The sequence below is a fragment of the Acipenser ruthenus genome, chromosome 43, assembly GCF_902713425.1.
Source record: "Acipenser ruthenus chromosome 43, fAciRut3.2 maternal haplotype, whole genome shotgun sequence".
Classification (NCBI taxonomy): Eukaryota; Metazoa; Chordata; class Actinopteri; order Acipenseriformes; family Acipenseridae; genus Acipenser; species Acipenser ruthenus.
The window spans coordinates 8,210,531-8,221,767 of NC_081231.1; the positions used below are offsets into that span (position 1 = coordinate 8,210,531).

At 36.5% G+C, this 11,237-nt stretch overlaps 4 non-coding genes across 4 annotated transcripts; all 4 read right to left on the minus strand.

Annotated features, from left to right (window-relative positions):
* Nucleotides 1-2,324: 2,324 nt before the first annotated feature.
* Nucleotides 2,325-2,396, minus strand: trnat-cgu (transfer RNA threonine (anticodon CGU)). Its single transcript has one exon. It is a non-coding gene; the product is annotated as a tRNA-Thr (tRNA).
* Nucleotides 2,397-4,950: 2,554 nt separating this feature from the next.
* trnat-cgu (transfer RNA threonine (anticodon CGU)) lies at nt 4,951-5,022 on the minus strand. The gene has a single exon. It is a non-coding gene; the product is annotated as a tRNA-Thr (tRNA).
* Nucleotides 5,023-7,317: 2,295 nt separating this feature from the next.
* trnat-cgu (transfer RNA threonine (anticodon CGU)) lies at nt 7,318-7,389 on the minus strand. Its single transcript has one exon. It is a non-coding gene; the product is annotated as a tRNA-Thr (tRNA).
* Nucleotides 7,390-9,666: 2,277 nt separating this feature from the next.
* trnat-cgu (transfer RNA threonine (anticodon CGU)) lies at nt 9,667-9,738 on the minus strand. The gene has a single exon. It is a non-coding gene; the product is annotated as a tRNA-Thr (tRNA).
* Between the last annotated feature and the right edge of the window lie 1,499 nt (nt 9,739-11,237).

Consider the following 11,237-nt stretch of genomic DNA (forward strand, 5'->3'; position numbering starts at 1 on the left):
GTTTCACTGAAATGTAATAAAATCAACATTATTATGATGTTGTGTTTCTATATATTATGCTCTTTAAAAACACTTTTCTTTTTTTAAATGTTCAATAGGTTTTAATTGACTTGGGGTTACACTTCAAGTATGTTGTATGCTTAAAAATAATCTGTAATAATCTAGCCATCCGAGAGACACCGATGAGACACTGAACTAATGACCCATTAATGCTATGCCTGATACTAGAATGCCTATGTGTCTTGGAGAGGGGCTTCAAGTGATTCAATTACATTAGCGCTGAGCTTCAAATCATTCACGAGGTTCATTGCTTCATTCAGGCTTCAAATCATACACGGCGTTCATTGAGGCTTCAAATCATACACGGGGTTCATTGCTTCATTCAGGCTTCAAATCATACACGGCGTTCATTGAGGCTTCAAATCATACACGGGGTTCATTGCTTCATTCAGGCTTCAAATCATACACGGCGTTCATTGAGGCTTCAAATCATACACGGGGTTCATTGCTTCATTCAGGCTTCAAATCATACACGGGGTTCATTGAGGCTTCGGATCAGTCACATGATTCAGTGATTCACTACTTCAGGTGATTCAAATGACCACTGCTTCATGTGAAGCAAACAAATGACGTAACCCGCCTCGAACCCCCTGAAGCAAACAGTGTTCCGCATGAAGCACCACATCACGTGATCTGACTGAACCAGAATCAAGACAATGCTTCCTTGAAATATAGCCTAGATTACTCCTGGAAGGAAGCATGTATTATTTCTTTCTCTTTTTTTCAATTAGTTATTTATTATTATTATTATTATTATTATTATTATTATTATTATTATTATTATTATTATTATTATTATTTATTTCTTAGCAGACGCCCTTATCCAGGGCGACTTACAATAGTAAGCAAATACATTTCAAGTGTTACAATACAAGTAATACAATAAGAGCAAGAAATACAATAACTTTTGTTCAAGCAAAGTATAAGTGTGACAAACCACAATTCAATAATACAGCAGATAATAGTGATAGTTACATCAGGGTATGATTAAAAGTTTATTTTAAAAATATCATAAAATATGATTCTTTTAGTTTTGCATTTTGGAAAATGTAATTATTATTATTTAAAATCTAAAACAAGTTCATACACGCACACTTCCTCACAGAAGTAGGAATTCGATCCTGCGCTTCACAAGCATTTCTAATTACATGAGTTACTCACTTGTTGCACCACCGGGAAACTGGCTAACAAATGAAATATCAAATATCTTACTTGTTTCAGTGCTAATTTTCCAGCCGAGTACATCAGGTCAGATATGCCTGCCTTTCTAAAGCAACTTGATCGTGTTCTTGATTGTACAACAATGTTACATTTCAAGTATGATAATGCGTATGCATGGCTGGCTTTTTTGTTGGGTAATCACATGTGTGGTTGATATATAAACAGATAGCAGAGACATTATAAAATGTAACTTCATTTTGTAAGTCACAAATGACACTGACAGAGCCTGTAAAAAGTGTGCTTTACGGTGTCTTTCATGTACATTAGGCTACAGATCATAACTTCTAAATGCCAAGTTCCAGTGTGGAGTAGTGGTTAGGGCTCTGGATTCTTGACCGGAGGGTCATGGGTTCAATCCCAGGTGGGAGACACTGCTGCTGTACCCTTGAGCAAGGCACTTTAAGAAAATACTGAACAACAGAACCAAAGATTCTAGTTTGTTTAATATAAACGGTGTGGATATCAAACTGCTTGCGCACCCTGGTATGTTTTGACGTTGACCAACATGTGGAATCACATGATTGGTAGATGTCCAGTTATTTAGCTTTTCTGTTTGAATAGTCACTGCACACCCTTAAAAAGTGGAAGAAGAAGAATTTCTCCTTAGTTTGACGACTTATATCTCATTGTGTATAAGAGGTATGTACGCTTTATGTCACATTTGAGGTAAGAAAGTTTTGCAATCAAGGAAATGTGCCCATTAGTGGACACATTCAAATAGACAATTGACCTCTAATACGTTAGGTTTTTAATCAAATTAGTTTCTTTACAAATGACATACAAGGTAAAAAAATCACGCGCCTTGATAGATTGCATTTCTGAAACTGACAGCTCGGCACCGTTGGTTGTGCTTGATAGGAAATGGTGTTGTTGGAGTCGGGGTGTAGCTCAGTGGTAGAACGTTTGCCTGCAGATCAAAAGGTCCCCTGTTCAAATCTGAATACTCCGTTTTTTAAATTAAAAGACAAGTTGCATTTTATAATTTTTCATTTCAGCTGCAAAGGTACAAACAAGTAACAAATAGTGTTTTAAAGACAGCAACAAGGTACGGACGGGGATTGAACCCGTGATCTTCGGTTTACGAGACCGACGCCTTACCACTTGGCCACCGCACCCTTCATGACTACAAATGAAATCGGAAGCTTGGACTCTATTGAGAAGGCTGCCCGGAAAGGCAATCTGGCTGGAAACCAACCTTACGGTTAACAACTGAATGCCAAGGATGGGCAAAATAGTCTCGGAAACTCTTTAAATAGAAAACATTGGTCTCCATATTTATTTAAAATACAAATAGAAAATAGGTTGCCAGACATGTATTTTAAATAGAAATGAGTAAATACTATTTTGCAAATAGTATTTTTTTAAAACACTTGATACCATCATCTACCGGCAGCAGTGTGGTGTAGTGGTTAGGGCTCCAGACTCTTGACCGGAGGGTTGTGGGTTCAATCCCCAGTGGGGGACACTGCTGTTGTACCCTTGAGCAAGGTACTTTACCAAGATTGCTCCAGTAAAAACCCACCTGTGTAAATGGGTAAGTGTATGTAAAAATAATGTGATATCTGTATAATGTGAAATAATGTATAAGGTGATATCTTGTAACAATTGTAAGTCGCCCTGGATAAGGGTGTCTGCTAAGAAATAAATAATAATAGTAGTATACACCCATTTTTTATTTATTGTTTTCATAATAATGAACTGAAAGTTTCAGTACTGCCTCAGTCCACAAGCCTGTCAGGAACCGTATTTTGATCCAAAAGAACTGGTACTTCTATAGCAATAATTAAAGTAGTTTTAGGCTGTTTTTGAAAATGAATTAATCTGGAGTTAAGAATCGTACATCTTTTACCAGAAACATTTTGTTTTACATTAAATGGATTTCATATTAGAGTGAAGCTATGGTCACATTGCTGAGTAAGGAATGACCATAAAACAAGGCACATGCTAATTCTGAGGACACACTCGTTTTAGGTGTTAACCCTATTATTTGCAGCAGCAGCAATGCAATTTTAAAGCTTTTCACCATTTTTCAACTTTTTATTTACTTAAAACGAAAATGCAGTTTATGCTCAATTTGTAATAAAGCAGTACTTGTTATATGATCCTGATAGTAATCGTAATATAATCAGAGTCTTCTGAGGACACAGACGCCGTTACCCACAGTGACTTACAATCGTAAACAAAAATACATTTCAAGAATCACAGTTCAAGTATTCATACATATAAGAGCAAGAGAAAATACAATGACTTCAGTTCTAAAAAGTACAAGTATATGACAAAATACGATTCAATAATCAGAGCAGATAACAGTGTCAGTGATAGTTACATCAGGATATGATTAAATGCAGAATATTAGAGATTGAATAACACTTGTGGCAGATTACAGCTGTCTCCTTTCTCTAACTAAGCGTTCAATCTCCTGCTGCCGTCTAGACTTTCCAGGAATAGTGTGTACTTTTTCCTTCCTTTTTTCAACTCCAAACCTCTCACTTCCATATGCGTAGATGATGTCCCTAAATTTATCCAGCTTCTTTTCAACTGTTCCACTTAACCTTTCCAATGCAAAGCAGAGATCTGTGTTTACTGTGTCCCATGCAGTTCTCACAAGCTCTTGGTCATTTAACTCCAGGCTTGTGCCCGTTGAGGTTCTTTTCTCTCTTATGCTGGTTTGTCTGACCGGGTTCACAAGGATCATTAGGTTCATCACTAACTGTGTCCATGCAAGTCCTCCTCATGTCTATACATATATATATATATATATATATATATATATATATATATATATATATATATATATATATATATATATATATATATATACTGTATATCTACTAGACAATTGTTAGACTGTGAAGTGAAGGTGGCATTGTCATATGGTTTACATTATTGTTAATGTGCTTGAGATTTTTAAAACAATTACTAATAAAAACTTGTAAAGATTATTTTTGGTATATGATTGCTTGGTTTCCCCTGGATAAAAGAGTTTGCGCGGGAACCAACCACTCGACGTCCTTGTCCTCAATAAACACAAGGTGCCGTAGTCAAATTATTAACATAAATGTAGCTATATGTATATAAAGACCTGCTACACAAGCAACCAACCGTTTGCTAAACTATTTAAGGACCAAGCGTTTTTTTGGCTGTATTTGACTCTCTTCCTATAACAATGCACAAAAAATCAACTTGTTACAGTCGCATCTTGGAATGGGTGTCCTTGTTTTCAGGACACTCTGGGGAACGTTATAGCTTCTCTTAAATAATCTGTCAAAGCCGTCTGGCAAGGCAAGCTGTGGCTTTCAATTTGAAATTTCAGTATGATGTGGTATTGACACAATCTCGGTCCTTAAAGGGTTAAAAGCCAAACACACTGACCAATTGCACCACAGGAATTTTCTGCGGGATACGAGGTAAAAAATCACTCGCCTTGACAGGTTGCATTTCTGAAACTGACAGCTCGGCACCGTTGGTTGTGCTTGATAGGAAATGGTGTTGTTGGAGTCGGGGTATAACTCAGTGGTAGAGCATTTGACTGCTGATCAAGAGATCCCGGGTTCAAATCCGAATACCCCTATTTTTATTTAAATTAAAATACAAGTTGCATTATAGAATTTTTCATTTCAACTGCAAAGGTACAAACAAGTAACAAATAGTGTTTTAAAGACAGCAACAAGGTACGGACGGGGATTGAACCCGTGATCTTCGGTTTACGAGACCGACGCCTTACCACTTGGCCACCGCACCCTTCACGACTGCAAATGAAATCGGAAGCTTGGACTCTATTGAGAAGGCTGCCCGGAAAGGCAATCGGGCTGGAAACCAACCTTACAGTTAACAGCTGAATGCCAAGGATGGGCAAAATAGTCTCGGAAACTCTTTAAATAGAAAACATTGGTCTCCATATTTATTTAAAATACAAATAGAAAATAGGTTGCCAGACATGTATTTTAAATAGAAATTAGTAAATACTATTTTGCAAATAGTATTTTTTTAAAACACTTGACACCATCTACCGGCTGTAGTATACACCCATTTTTTATTTATTGTTTTCATAATAATGAACTGAAAGTTTCAGTACTGCCTCAGTCCACAAGCCTGGCAGTAACCGTATTTTGATCCAAAAGAACTGGTACTTCTATAGCAATAATTACAATAGTTTTAGGCTGTCTCTGAAAATGAATTATTCTGGAGTTAAGAATCGTACATCTTTTACCAGAAACATTTTGTTTTACATTAAATGGATTTCATATTAGAGTGAAGCTATGGTCGCATTGCTGAGTAAGGAATGACCATAAAACAAGGCACATGCTAATTCTGAGGACACACTCGTTTTAGGTGTTAACCCTATTATTTGCAGCAGCAGCAATGCAATTTTAAAGCTTTTCACCATTTTTCAACTTTTTATTTACTTAAAACGAAAATGCAGTTTATGCTCAATTTGTAATAAAGCAGTACTTGTTATATGATCCTGATAGTAATCGTAATATAATCAGAGTCTTCTGAGGACACAGACGCCGTTACCCACAGTGACTTACAATCGTAAACAAAAATACATTTCAAGAATCACAGTTCAAGTATTCATACATATAAGAGCAAGAGAAAATACAATGACTTCAGTTCTAAAAAGTACAAGTATATGACAAAATACGATTCAATAATCAGAGCAGATAACAGTGTCAGTGATAGTTACATCAGGATATGATTAAATGCAGAATATTAGAGATTGAATAACACTTATGGCAGATTACAGCTGTCTCCTTTCTCTAACTAAGCGTTCAATCTCCTGCTGCCGTCTAGACTTTCCAGGAATAGTGTGTACTTTTTCCTTCCTTTTTTCAACTCCAAACCTCTCACTTCCATATGCGTAGATGATGTCCCTAAATTTATCCAGCTTCTTTTCAACTGTTCCACTTAACCTTTCCAATGCAAAGCAGAGATCTGTGTTTACTGTGTCCCATGCAGTTCTCACAAGCTCTTGGTCATTTAACTCCAGGCTTGTGCCCGTTGAGGTTCTTTTCTCTCTTATGCTGGTTTGTCTGACCGGGTTCACAAGGATCATTAGGTTCATCACTAACTGTGTCCATGCAAGTCCTCCTCATGTCTATACATATATATATATATATATATATATATATATATATATATATATATATATATATATATATATATATATATATATATATATATATACTGTATATCTACTAGACAATTGTTAGACTGTGAAGTGAAGGTGGCATTGTCATATGGTTTACATTATTGTTAATGTGCTTGAGATTTTTAAAACAATTACTAATAAAAACTTGTAAAGATTATTTTTGGTATATGATTGCTTGGTTTCCCCTGGATAAAAGAGTTTGCGCGGGAACCAACCACTCGACGTCCTTGTCCTCAATAAACACAAGGTGCCGTAGTCAAATTATTAACATAAATGTAGCTATATGTATATAAAGACCTGCTACACAAGCAACCAACCGTTTGCTAAACTATTTAAGGACCAAGCGTTTTTTTGGCTGTATTTGACTCTCTTCCTATAACAATGCACAAAAAATCAATTTGTTACAGTCGCATCTTGGAATGGGTGTCCTTGTTTTCAGGACACTCTGGGGAACGTTATAGCTTCTCTTAAATAATCTGTCAAAGCCGTCTGGCAAGGCAAGCTGTGGCTTTCAATTTGAAATTTCAGTATGATGTGGTATTGACACAATCTCGGTCCTTAAAGGGTTAAAAGCCAAACACACCGACCAATTGCACCACAGGAATTTTCTGCGGGATACGAGGTAAAAAATCACTCGCCTTGACAGGTTGCATTTCTGAAACTGACAGCTCGGCACCGTTGGTTGTGCTTGATAGGAAATGGTGTTGTTGGAGTCGGGGTATAACTCAGTGGTAGAGCATTTGACTGCTGATCAAGAGATCCCGGGTTCAAATCCGAATACCCCTATTTTTATTTAAATTAAAATACAAGTTGCATTATAGAATTTTTCATTTCAACTGCAAAGGTACAAACAAGTAACAAATAGTGTTTTAAAGACAGCAACAAGGTACGGACGGGGATTGAACCCGTGATCTTCGGTTTACGAGACCGACGCCTTACCACTTGGCCACCGCACCCTTCACGACTGCAAATGAAATCGGAAGCTTGGACTCTATTGAGAAGGCTGCCCGGAAAGGCAATCGGGCTGGAAACCAACCTTACAGTTAACAGCTGAATGCCAAGGATGGGCAAAATAGTCTCGGAAACTCTTTAAATAGAAAACATTGGTCTCCATATTTATTTAAAATACAAATAGAAAATAGGTTGCCAGACATGTATTTTAAATAGAAATTAGTAAATACTATTTTGCAAATAGTATTTTTTTAAAACACTTGACACCATCTACCGGCTGTAGTATACACCCATTTTTTATTTATTGTTTTTATAATAATGAACTGAAAGTTTCAGTACTGCCTCAGTCCACAAGCCTGGCAGTAACCGTATTTTGATCCAAAAGAACTGGTACTTCTATAGCAATAATTACAATAGTTTTAGGCTGTCTCTGAAAATGAATTATTCTGGAGTTAAGAATCGTACATCTTTTACCAGAAACATTTTGTTTTACATTAAATGGATTTCATATTAGAGTGAAGCTATGGTCGCATTGCTGAGTAAGGAATGACCATAAAACAAGGCACATGCTAATTCTGAGGACACACTCGTTTTAGGTGTTAACCCTATTATTTGCAGCAGCAGCAATGCAATTTTAAAGCTTTTCACCATTTTTCAACTTTTTATTTACTTAAAACGAAAATGCAGTTTATGCTCAATTTGTAATAAAGCAGTACTTGTTATATGATCCTGATAGTAATCGTAATATAATCAGAGTCTTCTGAGGACACAGACGCCGTTACCCACAGTGACTTACAATCGTAAACAAAAATACATTTCAAGAATCACAGTTCAAGTATTCATACATATAAGAGCAAGAGAAAATACAATGACTTCAGTTCTAAAAAGTACAAGTATATGACAAAATACGATTCAATAATCAGAGCAGATAACAGTGTCAGTGATAGTTACATCAGGATATGATTAAATGCAGAATATTAGAGATTGAATAACACTTGTGGCAGATTACAGCTGTCTCCTTTCTCTAACTAAGCGTTCAATCTCCTGCTGCCGTCTAGACTTTCCAGGAATAGTGTGTACTTTTTCCTTCCTTTTTTCAACTCCAAACCTCTCACTTCCATATGCGTAGATGATGTCCCTAAATTTATCCAGCTTCTTTTCAACTGTTCCACTTAACCTTTCCAATGCAAAGCAGAGATCTGTGTTTACTGTGTCCCATGCAGTTCTCACAAGCTCTTGGTCATTTAACTCCAGGCTTGTGCCCGTTGAGGTTCTTTTCTCTCTTATGCTGGTTTGTCTGACCGGGTTCACAAGGATCATTAGGTTCATCACTAACTGTGTCCATGCAAGTCCTCCTCATGTCTATACATATATATATATATATATATATATATATATATATATATATATATATATATATATATATATATATACTGTATATCTACTAGACAATTGTTAGACTGTGAAGTGAAGGTGGCATTGTCATATGGTTTACATTATTGTTAATGTGCTTGAGATTTTTAAAACAATTACTAATAAAAACTTGTAAAGATTATTTTTGGTATATGATTGCTTGGTTTCCCCTGGATAAAAGAGTTTGCGCGGGAACCAACCACTCGACGTCCTTGTCCTCAATAAACACAAGGTGTCGTAGTCAAATTATTAACATAAATGTAGCTATATGTATATAAAGACCTGCTACACAAGCAACCAACCGTTTGCTAAACTATTTAAGGACCAAGCGTTTTTTTGGCTGTATTTGACTCTCTTCCTATAACAATGCACAAAAAATCAATTTGTTACAGTCGCATCTTGGAATGGGTGTCCTTGTTTTCAGGACACTCTGGGGAACGTTATAGCTTCTCTTAAATAATCTGTCAAAGCCGTCTGGCAAGGCAAGCTGTGGCTTTCAATTTGAAATTTCAGTATGATGTGGTATTGACACAATCTCGGTCCTTAAAGGGTTAAAAGCCAAACACACCGACCAATTGCACCACAGGAATTTTCTGCGGGATACGAGGTAAAAAATCACTCGCCTTGACAGGTTGCATTTCTGAAACTGACAGCTCGGCACCGTTGGTTGTGCTTGATAGGAAATGGTGTTGTTGGAGTCGGGGTATAACTCAGTGGTAGAGCATTTGACTGCTGATCAAGAGATCCCGGGTTCAAATCCGAATACCCCTATTTTTATTTAAATTAAAATACAAGTTGCATTATAGAATTTTTCATTTCAACTGCAAAGGTACAAACAAGTAACAAATAGTGTTTTAAAGACAGCAACAAGGTACGGACGGGGATTGAACCCGTGATCTTCGGTTTACGAGACCGACGCCTTACCACTTGGCCACCGCACCCTTCACGACTGCAAATGAAATCGGAAGCTTGGACTCTATTGAGAAGGCTGCCCGGAAAGGCAATCGGGCTGGAAACCAACCTTACAGTTAACAGCTGAATGCCAAGGATGGGCAAAATAGTCTCGGAAACTCTTTAAATAGAAAACATTGGTCTCCATATTTATTTAAAATACAAATAGAAAATAGGTTGCCAGACATGTATTTTAAATAGAAATTAGTAAATACTATTTTGCAAATAGTATTTTTTTAAAACACTTGACACCATCTACCGGCTGTAGTATACACCCATTTTTTATTTATTGTTTTCATAATAATGAACTGAAAGTTTCAGTACTGCCTCAGTCCACAAGCCTGGCAGTAACCGTATTTTGATCCAAAAGAACTGGTACTTCTATAGCAATAATTACAATAGTTTTAGGCTGTCTCTGAAAATGAATTATTCTGGAGTTAAGAATCGTACATCTTTTACCAGAAACATTTTGTTTTACATTAAATGGATTTCATATTAGAGTGAAGCTATGGTCGCATTGCTGAGTAAGGAATGACCATAAAACAAGGCACATGCTAATTCTGAGGACACACTCGTTTTAGGTGTTAACCCTATTATTTGCAGCAGCAGCAATGCAATTTTAAAGCTTTTCACCATTTTTCAACTTTTTATTTACTTAAAACGAAAATGCAGTTTATGCTCAATTTGTAATAAAGCAGTACTTGTTATATGATCCTGATAGTAATCGTAATATAATCAGAGCCTTCTGAGGACACAGACGCCGTTACCCACAGTGACTTACAATCATAAACAAAAATACATTTCAAGAATCACAGTTCAAGTATTCATACATATAAGAGCAAGAGAAAATACAATGACTTCAGTTCTAAAAAGTACAAGTATATGACAAAATACGATTCAATAATCAGAGCAGATAACAGTGTCAGTGATAGTTACATCAGGATATGATTAAATGCAAAATACTACAGATTGAATAACACTTGTGGCAGATTACAGTACAGTAAATGCAGTAAAATAGGGAGCAGATAAGAGCAAGTAAGCACATTAAGGGAGAGTGATAAAGTGTCCACAGGGAAAATAGGAGTTCTACAGGTGCTGTCTGAAGAGGTGAGTCTTGAGGAGGTGCTGGAAGGTGGGCAGGGACTGGGCAGTCCTGACATACAGGAGGCCGCACACCCTTCGTCTTTCTGGAGCTCCGCTATGACCTGAAATAACAAATGGATACGTCATGTGAATATGCTGTATATCTAAACATAGCGATGGTTCCCTCTTTCACCGGCACACTGAGAGTCTCTGTAAGTCACCTTGGATAAAGGCGTCTGCTAAATAAACAAATAATAATAATAATAAATAATGAAACACAGACGTTTTAGGTGTTAGCCCTAATATTTGCAGCTTTTCTAAAAATTATTTTACGGTTCAAGTGGGGTCGCTGGAAACAGTCAAATCTATAATATTTTCCTTTTTAAATGAAGTATAACCCTCAGTT